Source organism: Oncorhynchus gorbuscha, linkage group LG19 (genome assembly GCF_021184085.1).
Source record: "Oncorhynchus gorbuscha isolate QuinsamMale2020 ecotype Even-year linkage group LG19, OgorEven_v1.0, whole genome shotgun sequence".
NCBI classification, from domain to species: Eukaryota; Metazoa; Chordata; class Actinopteri; order Salmoniformes; family Salmonidae; genus Oncorhynchus; species Oncorhynchus gorbuscha.
The window spans coordinates 6730213-6745139 of NC_060191.1; the positions used below are offsets into that span (position 1 = coordinate 6730213).

Sequence of the window (14927 nt, forward strand, 5' to 3'; positions counted from 1 at the left end):
AGAAGGAATGGGGAGCGGTCTGAGACGACCGGCAGGAGGAGAGTTACCCGACTTAGTCTGCGCGCAGTCCGAACAAGCAGCCACGAAACGGCGCGTGTCACGCTCCTGAGTCGGCCACCAAAAGCGCTGGCGAATAGACGCAAGAGTGCCTCGAACACCGGGATGACCAGCTAACTTGGCAGAGTGAGCCCACTGAAGAACAGCCAGACGAGTGGAAACAGGAACGAAAAGGAGGTTACTAGGACAAGCGCGCGGCGACGCAGTGTGCGTGAGTGCTTGCTTAACCTGTCTTTCAATTCCCCAGACTGTTAACCCGACAACACGCCCATAAGGAAGAATCCCTCGGGATCAGTAGAAGCCACAGAAGAACTAAACAGACGGGATAAGGCATCAGGCTTGGTGTTCTTGCTACCCGGACGGTAAGAAATCACAAACTCGAAACGAGCGAAAAACAACGCCCAACGAGCTTGACGGGCATTAAGTCGTTTGGCAGAACGGATGTACTCAAGGTTCTTATGGTCTGTCCAAACGACAAAAGGAACGGTCGCCCCCTCCAACCACTGTCGCCATTCGCCTAGGGCTAAGCGGATGGCGAGCAGTTCACGGTTACCCACATCATAGTTGCGCTCAGATGGCGACAGGCGATGAGAAAAATAAGCGCAAGGATGAACCTTATCGTCAGACTGGAAGCGCTGGGATAGAATGGCTCCCACGCCTACCTCTGAAGCGTCAACCTCGACAATGAATTGTCTAGTGACGTCAGGAGTAACGAGGATAGGAGCGGACGTAAAACGTTCTTTTAGAAGATCAAAAGCTCCCTGGGCGGAACCGGACCACTTAAAACACGTCTTGACAGAAGTAAGAGCTGTGAGAGGGGCAGCAACTTGACCGAAATTACGAATGAAACGCCGATAGAAATTAGCGAAACCTAAAAAGCGCTGCAACTCGACACGTGACCTTGGAACGGGCCAATCACTGACAGCTTGGACCTTAGCGGAATCCATCTGAATGCCTTCAGCGGAAATAACGGAACCGAGAAAAGTAACGGAGGAGACATGAAAAGAGCACTTCTCAGCCTTTACGTAGAGACAATTCTCTAAAGGCGCTGTAGAACACGTCGAACGTGCTGAACATGAATCTCGAGTGACGGAGAAAAAATCAGGATATCGTCAAGATAGACAAAAACAAAGATGTTCAGCATGTCTCTCAGAACATCATTAACTAATGCCTGAAAAACAGCTGGCGCATTGGCGAGACCGAACGGCAGAACCCGGTACTCAAAATGCCCTAACGGAGTGTTAAACGCCGTTTTCCACTCGTCCCCCTCTCTGATGCGCACGAGATGGTAAGCGTTACGAAGGTCCAACTTAGTAAAGCACCTGGCTCCCTGCAGAATCTCGAAGGCTGATGACATAAGGGGAAGCGGATAACGATTCTTAACCGTTATGTCATTCAGCCCTCGATAATCCACGCAGGGGCGCAGAGTACCGTCCTTCTTCTTAACAAAAAAGAACCCCGCCCCGGCCGGAGAGGAAGAAGGCACTATGGTACCGGCGTCAAGAGACACAGACAAATAATCCTCGAGAGCCTTACGTTCGGGAGCCGACAGAGAGTATAGTCTACCCCGAGGAGGAGTGGTCCCCGGAAGGAGATCAATACTACAATCATACGACCGGTGAGGAGGAAGGGAGTTGGCTCGGGACCGACTGAAGACCGTGCGCAGATCATGATATTCCTCCGGCACTCCTGTCAAATCGCCAGGTTCCTCCTGAGAAGTAGGGACAGAAGAAACGGGAGGGATGGCAGACATTAAACACTTCACATGACAAGAAACGTTCCAGGATAGGATAGAATTACTAGACCAATTAATAGAAGGATTATGACATACTAGCCAGGGATGACCCAAAACAACAGGTGTAAACGGTGAACGGAAAATCAAAAAAGAAATAGTCTCACTGTGGTTACCAGATACTGTGAGGGTTAAAGGTAGTGTCTCAAATCTGATACTGGGAAGATGACTACCATCTAAGGCGAACATGGGCGTAGGCTTCTCTAACTCTCTGAAAGGAATGTCATGTTTCCGAACCCATGCTTCGTCCATGAAACAACCCTCAGCCCCAGAGTCTATCAAGGCACTACATGTAGCACCCGAACCGGTCCAGCGTAGATGGACCGACAAAGTAGTACAGGATTTTGATGGAGAGACTTGAGTAGTTGCGCTCACCTGTAGCCCTCCGCTTACAGATGAGCTCTGGCTTTTACTGGACATGAATTAACAAAATGTCCAGCAACTCCGCAATAGAGGCACAGGCGGTTGGTGATCCTCCGTTCCCTCTCCTTAGTCGAGATGCGAATCCCTCCCAGCTGCATGGGCTCAGTCTCTGAGCCAGAGGAGGGAGATGGTTGCGATGCGGAGCAGGGAAACACCGTTGATGCGAGCTCTCTTCCACGAGCCCGGTGACGAAGATCTACCCGTCGTTCTATGCGGATGGCGAGAGCAATCAAAGAGTCCACATCTGAAGGAACCTCCCGGGAGAGAATCTCATCCTTAACCACTGCGTGGAGTCCCTCCAGAAAACGAGCGAGCAGCGCCGGCTCGTTCCACTCACTAGAGGCAGCAAGAGTGCGAAACTCAATAGAATAATCCGTTATGGACCGTTCACCTTGGCATAAGGAAGCCAGGGCCCTAGAAGCCTCCCTACCAAAAACTGAACGGTCAAAAACCCGAATCATCTCCTCTTTAAAGTTCTGGAACTTGTTAGAGCAATCAGCCCTTGCCTCCCAGATAGCTGTGCCCCATTCTCGAGCCCGGCCAGTAAGGAGTGAAATGACGTAAGCAACCCGAGCTCTCTCTCTAGAGTATGTGTTGGGTTGGAGAGAGAACACAATCTCACACTGCGTGAGAAAGGAGCGGCACTCAGTGGGCTGCCCGGAGTAGCAAGGTGGGTTATTAACCCTAGGTTCTGGAGGCTCGGCAGGCCAGGAAGTAACAGGTGGCACGAGACGTAGACTCTGGAACTGTCCAGAGAGGTCGGAAACCTGAGCGGCCAGGTTCTCCACGGCATGGCGAGCAGCAGACAATTCCTGCTCGTGTCTGCCGAGCATGGCTCCTTGGATCTCGACGGCAGTGTAACGAGCGTCTGAAGTCGCTGGGTCCATTCCTTGGTCGGTTCCTTCTGTCATGCAGGTGAAAGAGGACCCAAAAGCGACTTGGCGAAAACAGAGTCTTTAATCCAGTAAAGTAAATACAAACAAAAAAACACAACTTTCACTCGAAATGACGAGGACAAACTGGAGACTCGATCTTGAACAGCAGGTGAACAGCAGGTTGCCTCGGGAAGGCACTTGAACCAGACAGACTCAGACACCTGCTCACCACGCAGCATCTGAGGAAAACACGACACGACAGGGCGATACACAATCACAGCACGGTGAATTCTAAACAAGGAACCGACAGGACAGGAACGGAACACAAAGGAAGAAATAGGGACTCTAATCAGGGGAAAGGATCGGGAACAGGTGTGGGAAGACTAAATGATTGATTAGGGGAATAGGAACAGCTGGGAGCAGGAACGGAACGATAGAGAGAAGAGAGAGCGAGAGAGTGAGAGAGGGAGGGGGAGAGAGAGGGATAGAAAGAGGGAAAGAACCTAATAAGACCAGCAGAGGGAAACGAATAGAATGGGAAGCACAGGGACAAGACAAGATAATAAATGACAAAACATGACAGGTTGAACAGGCTAGTAATAGGGGTTGCAACAATTTCGACAGATAATTTTAGAAAGAGAGGGTTCAGATTGAGTCCAGATTTTGCCGCTCTTTCAGAACATCAGCTATTTGGATTTGGGTGAAGGAGAAATGGTGGGGGCTTTGGCGGGTTGCTGTGGAGGGTGCCGGGCGGTTGACCGGGGTAGGGGTAGCCAGGTGGGAAACATGGCCAGCCGTAGAGAAATGCTTATTGAAATGATCAATTATAGTAGATTTATCAGTGGTAACAGTGTTTCCTAGCCTCAGAGCTGTGGGCAGCTGGGAGGAGGTGTTCTTATTCTCCATGGACTTTACAGTGTCCCAGAACTTTTTTGAGTTAGTACTACAGGATGCAAATTTCTGTTTGAAAAAGCTAGCCTTAGCTTTTCTAACTGCCTGTGTATATTTGTTCCTAACTTCCCTGAAAAGATGCATATCACAGGGGCTATTCGATGCGAATGCAGAACGCCACAGGATGTTCTTGTGCTGGTCAAGGGCAGACAGGTCTGGAGTGAACCAAGGACTATATCTATTCCTAGTTCTACATTTTTTGAATGGGGCATGCTTATTTCTTGCGGCGAGCAATCCCGGATCCGGGATCGTGAATACAACCTCAAGCTCATTACCATAACGCAACGTTAACTATTCATGAAAATCGCAAATGAAATTAAATCAATATGCTAACTCTCAAGCTTATCCTTTTGTTAACAACACTGTCATCTCAGATTTTCAAAAATATGCTTCTCAACCATAGCAAAACTAGCATTTGTGTAACAGTATTGATAGCTATTGATAGCTAGCATTAGCATTTAGCGTTAGCATTCAGCAGGCAACATTTTCACAAAAACCAGAAAACCATTCAAATAAAATAATTTACCTTTGAAGAACTTTGGATGTTTTCAATGAGGAGACTCTCAGTTAGATAGCAAATGTTCTAAAATTCAGTTATAAAAACGCTGAACTTTTTCCAAAATAACTCCATAATATCGACTGAAACAGGGCAAACGTTGTTTAGAATCAATCCTCAAGGTGTTTTTCTACATATCTCTTCAAAGATATATCATTTGTGGAAGCGTGCTTTCCCCTATGTATCCCATGGGAAAATGCCAGCAGCTGAAAATTACGCACCAATTTAGACAAAGGACACAGGGCGGACCCCTGGCAAATGTAGTCTCTTATGGCCAATCTTCCAATGATATGCCTACAAATACGTCACAATGCTGCAGACATCTTGGACGAACGGCAGAGAGCTTAGGTTCATTCATGGCACATTCACAGCCATATAAGGAGACGATGGGAAACAGAGCCTCAAAAATTCTGCTCATTTCCTGTTTGAGGTTTCATCTTGATTTCGCCTGTAGCATGAGTTCTGTGGCACTCACAGATAATATCTTTGCAGTTTTGAAAAGTGTTTTCTTTCCAAAGCTGCCAATTATATGCATAGTCGAGCATCTTTTCGTGACAAAATATTGCGCTTAAAACGGGCACGTTTTTTAATCCAATAATGACATAGCGCCCCCTTAGGTTGAAGAGGTTAAGATGGTAAGGAAGGCACTTTTAAAGAATAGCCAGGCATCATCTACTGACGCGATGAGGTCAATGTCATTCCAGGATACCCCGGCCAGGTCGATTAGAAAGGCCAGCTCGCAGAAGTGTTTTAGGGAGCATTTGACAGTGATGAGGGGTGGTTGTTTGGTCACAGACCCATTACGGATGCAGGCAATGAGGCAGTGATTGCTGTGATCTTGATTGAAAACAGCAGAGGTGTATTTGGAGGGCGAGTTAGTTAGGATGACATCTATGAGTGTGCCCATGTTTACGCATTTGGGGTTGTACCTGGTAGGTTCATTGATAATTTGTGTGAGATTGAGGGCATCAAGCTTAGATTGTAGGATGGCCGGGGTGTTAAGCATGTCCCAGTTTAGGTCACCTAGTAGCATGAGCTCAGAAGATAGATGGGGGGGCAATCAATTCACATATGGTATCGAGGGCACAGCTGGGGGCAGAGGGAAGTCTATAGCAAGTTGAAACAGTGAGAGACTTGTTTCTGGAAAGGTGATGGATCATTAGAAAACCCTTTTGCAATTATTATTATGTTAGCTGAGAACTGTATTTCTGATTAAATAAGCAATAAAACTGGCCTTCTTTAGACTATTTCGGGAGCATCAGCATTTAGAGGTTCGATTACAGGCTTAAACTGGCCAGAAACATGGGCCTTCCACTCCTCTTTCTATTCTGGTTAGAGCCAGTTTGCGCTGTTCTGTGAAGGGGGTAGTACACAGCGCTGTACGAGATCTTCTGTTTCTTGGCAATTTCTTGCATGGAATAGCCTTCATTTCTCTGAACAAGAATAGACTGACGAGTTTCAAAAGAAAGTACTTTGTTTCTGGCCATTTTGAGCCTGTACTCAAACCCACAAATGCTGATGCTCCAGATACTCAACTAGTCTAAAGAAGGCCAGTTGTATTTAATCAGCACAACAGTTTTCAGCTGTCCTAACATAATTGCAAAAGGGTTTTATAAAGATCAATTAGCCTTTTAAAATTATAAACTTGTATTAGCTAACACAACGTGTCATTGGTACACAGGATTGATGGTTGCTGATAATGAGCCTCGATACGCCTATGTAGATATTCCATTAAAAATCAGCCGTTTCCTGCTACAATAGTCATTTACAACTTTAACAATGTCTACACTGTATTTCTGATCAATTTGTTGTTATTTGAATGGACAAAAAAACGGCCTTTCTTTCAAAAACAAGGAAATGATTACTAAGTGACCCCAACTTTTGAACGGTATCAAAAATGACAGCCCACTATCCTGTCATACACAATGATGTCATTTAACACCATCTCTCCTTCCCTTTCTGCCTTGTCGTGACTCCTGATCTCTCATTCCCTCCCTCTATACTCTCTCTTCCTCTCTCCTTTCCCTCCTTCTCTCCTTCCTCTCTCCTTCCGCTCCCTCTCTCCTTCCCCTACCTCTCTCCCTCTCTCCTTCCCCCCCTTCTCTCTCCCGCCCTCCTTATCCCAGGTGCCGCGGCCCTGACCGGGGCAGTAACCCACACGGTGTCCACGGCTGTGATCTGTTTTGAGCTGACAGGCCAGATCTCCCACATCCTGCCCATGATGGTGGCGGTGATCCTGGCCAACATGGTGGCCCAGGGCCTGCAGCCCTCCCTCTACGACTCCATTATCCAGGTCAAGAAACTGCCATACCTTCCCGAGCTCAGCCTCGGACACATCAGGTACTGGAACGGTCGCCATTATGGCTCTAATAAGTGTTTATGCAGAGAACTGTTGTGGCTCAAACAGTTCTAGTGTACATGCAACCTTGTGTGCTATAAAGATTCAAGCAGCCACTGTTCACATATATCCTCTCTCAGTAAGTACAACATCTTTGTGGAGGACATGATGGTGCGGAAGGTGAACTTCCTGTCCTCCCAGTCGACCTATCGGGAGCTGGGCTATCTGCTAGACTCCACCTCCCTTAAAACCATCCCTCTGGTCGACTCCAAAGGTGAGACATGTTATAGGAAGGTTGATGCCATGCACCGTAGATGACACACATCCATCCACTGAAATCCCTCTCTTGTCTCTCTCTCCTTCTCTCGCTCTCTCTCTACTCTCTTTCTCTCCCCGTTCCCTGTCTTTCCTCAGAGTCTATGATCCTATTGGGGTCTATAGAGAGGACAGAGCTGCAGGCCATCTCTGATTGGTGGCTTTCAGCCGAGAGGCGTATCTTTGAGGTCAGGGCTGGAAGTCCTTCACTTTAGTAGACGAGGAGGGAGGAGAGGTGACAGGATGGAAGGATGGATGGATAGATGGAATGATTGAACGATAGCATCATATTTATTATACTTATTAAAGGAATACATATCAGTATACTTATAATGCCTTTATAATTACATTTATAATACATTATAATTATCCACACCATCATGTAATACTTGGTTATCAACCTGGTTAGCCCTTTTGTTTGTTCTCTAGACCTCTCCTGTACAAGATGAACAGAATAGGCCACTCCCAACCCCAAACCACAGGAGCCCTCCACCAATCACACTTGCTCAGGTGACATGAATCACACAAAATGTCAGCATATGTACCCACTATTGCTATTTTCTTACCAGTGCATCCATGTATATATTTATTATGGATCCCCATTAGCTGCTGCCAAGAATCAGCTACTCTTCCTGGGGTCTAGCAACATTAAGGCAGTTATATACAATTTAAAGTATTACATTACATTTCATAACACTTTTCACAACACATAAAGTGTGTTCTCTTAGGCCACTACTCTACAACCAGATACTGTATCTACAATAAAAACATCTCTGTGTACAATCTCTGTGTACATATGGTAGTTGGCTTGTTGGTTTGCTGTTAGCGCTTCAAATTTTTATAAGCAATCAATATTAGACCTGCTGTTCTATCGATTGCTCATGGGGTTTGTTTACAACAATTAACCAGCACCTTCTGTACAAAGGTGTTTGAGTGAGAATGTGTTGGAGTGAGAATGTTTACCCAATGTACTCACTTCTAAATGTCTGTCCTGTCTTTCAGAGAAGCGTTCCCTACAGTCTGTGAGGGCAATATTTCAGCGCCTCTTCTCCTCTTCCTCAACCAGCCAGGCTGAAGCTCAGGTATCATTCCATATCAATATAGAGGTTGGCTGTAACCACTGATACAGAGTCAGATATATTAGAATATGTTTTTCATTCCCATAATGGTTGAGGTTTGGATTGGTGTTAAGGGCATCCAGATCCTGGATCTGTGGTTAAGGCCAACATCAACCTCAAGCGTTCCTCTGGTAGCTCGAAGAGGAGCAATATCACATTCTGTCCAGTAGGGGACACACGCTCATGTCAATGGCATGACCTTGCTATAATGTACCATATGATATGTAATGAGCAAATGTGTCATTCTGTGTGATGGAGAAATAGCACCACAAGGGGGCATCTGATCTGACACTTTGTAAACCTGGAGGGAGAAAATAACTAAAATCTCTAAACCAACACCCCCTTCTGCCTCACACTCCTTCTTTTCTTTCTCTCTCTCTCTTTCTCTCTCTCTCTATCTCTTCCTTTCTCTCTTTTCCTCTCTCCAGGAATCCACCCCACCTCCACTCACTGACACCATGTCCTCAGAGGAGGTAATGTGTCTCACTCACCCTGATCAACCTTTAACCCCTAACCCCTGATCCCTGACCTCTACACCCTGACCTGGGCACTTCATCTAGCACTAAAAGGATTCCACGAGTAGAATCAAATATCATAAATTATTACTCCCTCTTTATATTGTCAATCACCCTCTCTGCTCTCTGATTGGCTAATGCAGATCAAAGCCTGGGAAGAAGAAGAGTTGGATAAGCCAATCAGTATGGAGTAGATATGGATTGATCCTTCCACATTTCAGCTGGTGGAGAGAACCCCCTTTCACAAGGTATCAACTGTAGCTAGCACCTTGTGCTATTATGTAGCCACTTTAAGCCATTATAAACACTACATGCTGTAGGATATTGACAAATATGCCTCCCTCTCTCTCTCTCTCTCTCTCTCTGACAGACCCACACTTTGTTCCCCTTGCTGGGTCTCAGCCATGCCTAGGTTACCAGCATTGGGAAACTGGTGGGAGTCGTAGGTGAGATCACACAAGCTCTCTCTATCTCTCTCTCTCTCTCCCTGTCTGTATGCCGAGTCTTCCTTTTCTGCAGTGTAGAAGCATCAGACACACAGCTTGTCCATTTGTTCTGCCTCTCTGTCGTCGTTCTCTGATGATGATCTCACAGTGTCACAGTAATTACATTGACATAACAAACTGAGGAATGCCATGCCAACAGCAAGCTCTGAACCTACACATCCATGCATAACTGACCAAATTATGAAAGACAAGCGTTGTCCTTTTTAATTCCGTAAAGTGAGTGTGGATGAGGTAAAAACATTATTGTTGTCTATCAACAATGACAAACCACCTGGGAATGACAACTTGGATGGAAAATTACTGAGGATGATGGCGGACTATATTGCCACTCTTATTTGCCATCTCTTTAAACTAATCCTACAGGAAAGCATGCGCCATCATGCCTGGAGAGAAGCAAAAGTCATTCCGGTACCCAAGAATAGCAAAGCACCCTTTACTGGTTCAAACAGCCAACCAATCAGCCTGCTACCAACCCTTAGTAGACGTTTGAAAAACATTTTTGACCAGAGACAATGCTATATCACAGTAAACAAATTACTTTCAGCACGCTTATAGAGAAGGGCACTCAGCATGTACGGCACTTACACAAATGACTGATGATTGGCTGAGAGAAATTGATACTAAGAACACCAAGACGGCACACAAGGAACTTCACTGTACTCTATGTAAACTGGAAACTATATACCCGAAGGCTGCGTTTATTGTAGCTGGAGATTTTAACACAGCAAATTTGAGATCAATGTTACAAATCTTATCAGCATATTGATTACACAACATGTAGGGCTAATATTCTCGACCACTGCTCCTCTAACCTCCGCGATGCAAACAAAGCCCTCCCCCGCCCTCCAAATCCGACCACGACGCCATCTTGCTCGTCCCGGCTTATAGACAGAAACTCAAACAGGATGTACCAATGACGAGAACCATTCAATGCTGGTCTGACCAATCAGAAGCAACGCTCCAAGATTGTTTTTATCATGCGGACTGGAATATGTTCCAGTCAGCCTCAGAGAATGACATTGGCGCTGACTGGGTGAGTGTGTGTATAAATAAGTGCATTGGAGATGTCGTACCCACAGTGACTATTAAAACCTACCCTAACCAGAAACCGCGGACGGATGGCGGCATTTGCACAAAACTGAAAGAGCGAACCACCGCATTTAACCATGGAAAGAGGTCTGGTGATATGGCTGAATATAAACAGTGTAGTTATTCCCTCCACAGGGCAATCAAACAAGCGAAATGCAGGTACAGGGACAAGGTGGAGTTGCTCCTTCTCAGTGGCAGATGTGAGTAAAACATTTAAACGTGTTAACCCTCTCAAGTCAGCAGGCCCAGATGGCATCCCTAGCCCCATCCACAGAGCATGCACAGACCAGCTGGCTGGTGTGTTTACGAATATTTCCAATTTCTCCCTATCCCGGTCTGCTGTCCCCATATGCTTAAAGATGGCTACCATCGTTCCTGTACCCAAGAAGGCAAAGATAACTGAAGTAAATGACTCCTGCCCCGTAGCACTCACTTCTGTCATCATAAAGTGCTTTGAGAGACTAGTCAAGGATCATATCACCGCTACCTTACTGGCCACCCTAGACCCACTTCAGTTTGCATACCCCCCCAGCAGGTCCACAGATGCAATCGCCATCGCACTGCTCACTGCCCTATCCCATCTGGACAAAATGAATACCTATGTAAGACTGCTATTCATTGACTACAGCTCAGCATTCAACACCATAGTACCCTCCAAGCTCATCATCAAGCTGGAGGCCCTGGGTCTCAACCCTGCCCTGTACAACTGGGTCCTGGACATTCTGACGGGCCTCCCCCAGGTGGTGAAGGTAGGAAACAACATCTCCACCTCACTGACCCTCAACACTGGGGCCCCACAAGGGTGTGTGCTCAGCCCTCTCCCTGTTCACCCACAACTGTGTGGCCATGCACGCCTCCAACTCAATCATCAAGTTTGCAGACGACACAACAGTAGTGGGCTTGACTAAACTGCTTGGAGTAACCCTGGATTGTAAACTGTCATGGTCAAGACATATTGATGCAACGTTTGCTAAGATCTGCTTTCTTGACATCGCTATCAACAAAACAAGTCCTACAGGCCCTAGTTGTGTCACACCTGGACTACTGCCCAGTCATATGGTCAAGTGCCACATAGAAGAACACATGTCCATGGAGAGATAACATCAATAACATGCAGGTCAATCTCTACTGGCTCAAAGTAGAGGAGAGAAAACATCATTAACATGCAGGTCAATCTCTACTGGCTCAAAGTAGAGGAGAGATAACATCATTAACATGCAGGTCAATCTCTACTGGCTCAAAGTAGAGGAGAGATAACATCATTAACATGCAGGTCAATCTCTACTGGCTCAAAGTAGAGGAGAGATAACATCATTAACATGCAGGTCAATCTCTACTGGCTCAAAGTAGAGGAGAGATAACATCATTAACATGCAGGTCAATCTCTACTGGCTCAAAGTAGAGGAGACATTGACTGCATCACTACATGTCTTCGTGAGACGTATTGACGTGTTGAAATCACTGAGCTGTCTGTTAAAACAATTAGCACACAGCTCAGACACTCATTCATACCCCACACGCCTGTCCACCAGGGGTCTCTTCACAGTCCCCAAGTCCAGAACAGACACGTGCAATACTACATAAGGAACAACGTGGACTATGAAGAGACACATACGCAAACGCACACACACGCTAACACACACAGTTTACACACATGTACATTGTAAAATTATACATTTTGTATTGTAGATATGTAGTGGTAGAGTAGTGGTCTAGTAATGTGTTTTATGATGTACTGTTACATTTTTAGGTGATGTAATCGCCTTAATCTTGTTTGGACCTCAGGAAGAGTAGCTGCTGCCTTGGCAGGAAAAAATGAGGATCCATAATAAATACACATACAAATACATGGAGCCTGTTCAGTTGGCTGTTGCTTTGCTGTTCTGTTGTACCCGAATAGTGAGTCACACTATTACACCATCAACGGTGTTAGTCTCTGACTTATCACAGTAAACCTGTATTAAGATGCTTTGCTTGTGTTATGACATGCTATGTTAACCACTTCTATTCACTCTCTTTCCCTTCCTCTATCACCCACCCTCCATCTCAATCTCTATTTCCCTCCCCTCTTTCTTTATTTCTCTCTCTCCCCTTCTCCCTTCTCTCTCCCTCCATTTTCTCTTCTCCCCCTCTATATTTATCTCTCCCCTTGAATCTCTCCTTCTCTATCTCTCCCTCTCTCTTACCTCTCACAGTTGCAGAAGGCCATCGAGGGCTCCACCCGTTGTGGGGTGAGATTGCGCCCCCCTCTGGCCAGTTTCAGAGATGCCAACCGTAAAGCCAAGAAGCACGAGGCTCCTCCCACCACCCCCTCCTCCCCCACCAGGGAGAGGGAGCTGTGGGGTGAGGGGGGGAAGAGGGAGGGAGGGGGTAGTAGGAAGAAAGGGGCCGAGGGGTTTAGGTGGGAGGTTAAGGAAGAAAAGGGTAGAGATGGAGAAAAGAGGGAGGAAGAGATGGAAAGGTGGAAGGATGATGAGGTGGTTAGGACAGTGGGAGACATGGATGAGGCTCAGGAGGAACCCAGGGGGAACACCGGAGGAGCAGGTGGCTCCAGTGCAGGTGCAGAGTGTGATACCTCCACCCCCAACAGTGAAGGGACAGACTGTCCCCCTCAGGAGCCTTCCTCCCCCGTCTCCCCCACCTCACCACCCACCTCACCACCCTCCTCCTCCACTCGTGTCTTCATTGTGTCATCTCTTCCTACCGTGCCGGATATGGATGGAGATAGGGAGAACTAAGATTCTGAAGAGCTGATTTAGATGGCGACTGAGGGAATTCTGTGGATTCTGTTTCTTAAATGAAGACCTCTCTGGCCTCATTCAGTGAGAAGGTGTCAAGGTGCATCCTGGGTAATGGAGTTCTGTGCAGGCTCATTTGATGCTCTGCAGATGTACAGCTTTCAGGGAGCAGGAAGAACAGGTGTACACAGTGCTTCTGGGACTTGTAGTTTCGGAATTTCTAGTAGCTAATAATACTTTTTGTACCATGGTAGCCTCTTTCCTTATTTTTCTGTGGATCTCAATCATCTTTAATGATTTGTTTCTACTCAAGACAGACAGCCTATTCCTTTTCACTATTTCAGTTTCTCAGGTCTCTCCGTGTCTTTCAAACTACAAAAATGGACAGATGTTCTATGTTCTTCATCTGTGAATATCATGGTTGGTCTCCTTGTCCTGGTATTGTTGAATGTATGAATGTGTTTGTAGTGTTTGTCTGTATCACTGAACTCCATGTATCTTTATGACACTGTATATGACAGCAATGACATGTTTGATAATGAAATCACATCATGAATCATGACTCCATGTCTGTCAATGGACTGATTTATATTTGATCAAATCGATTGAACGTTTACTGATTAATGAATATACAGGCTTTAAATTATTACTGTAACCACTGTAAAGTAAATATTGAATTTGTTCATACCTCTACATACATCTACTATTCTTATGGAATACAATAAATATTGTTTTCAGTCATATTTCATTGGACTTTCTCTAAAATAAGCAGCAATGGAGCAGGGCAATAATCAGCTCCAGCATAATACCAGAGATGCTGTTCACTCCAGTCTCTTAAGTGTATAATAATAATAATAATCAGCTCCAGCATAATACCAGAGATGCTGTTCACTCCAGTCTCTTAAGTGTATAATAATAATAATAATCAGCTCCAGCATAATACCAGAGATGCTGTTCACTCCAGTCTCTTAAGTGTATAATAATAATAATAATCAGCTCCAGCATAATACCAGAGATGCTGTTCACTCCAGTCTCTTAAGTGTATTATAATAATAATAATAATAATAATAATCAGCTCCAGCATAATACCAGAGATGCTGTTCACTCCAGTCTCTTAAGTGTATAATAATAATAATAATCAGCTCCAGCATAATACCAGAGATGCTGTTCACTCCAGTCTCTTAAGTGTATAATAATAATAATAATCAGCTCCAGCATAATACCAGAGATGCTGTTCACTCCAGTCTCTTAAGTGTATAATAATAATAATAATCAGCTCCAGCATAATACCAGAGATGCTGTTCACTCCAGTCTCTTAAGTGTATTATAATAATAATAATAATAATAATAATCAGCTCCAGCATAATACCAGAGATGCTGTTCACTCCAGTCTCTTAAGTGTATAATAATAATAATAATCAGCTCCAGCATAATACCAGAGATGCTGTTCACTCCAGTCTCTTAAGTGTATAATAATAATAATAATCAGCTCCAGCATAATACCAGAGATGCTGTTCACTCCAGTCTCTTAAGTGTATTATAATAATAATAATAATAATAATAATCAGCTCCAGCATAATACCAGAGATGCTGTTCACTCCAGTCTCTTAAGTGTATAATAATAATAATAATAATAATAATAATCAGCTCCAGC

At 45.2% G+C, this 14927-nt stretch overlaps 1 pseudogene; it reads left to right on the plus strand.

Annotated features, from left to right (window-relative positions):
• The window catches only part of LOC124005951, a 49782-nt pseudogene extending 36509 nt beyond the window's left edge, over positions 1–13273 (plus strand).
• Positions 13274–14927: the final 1654 nt, after the last annotated feature.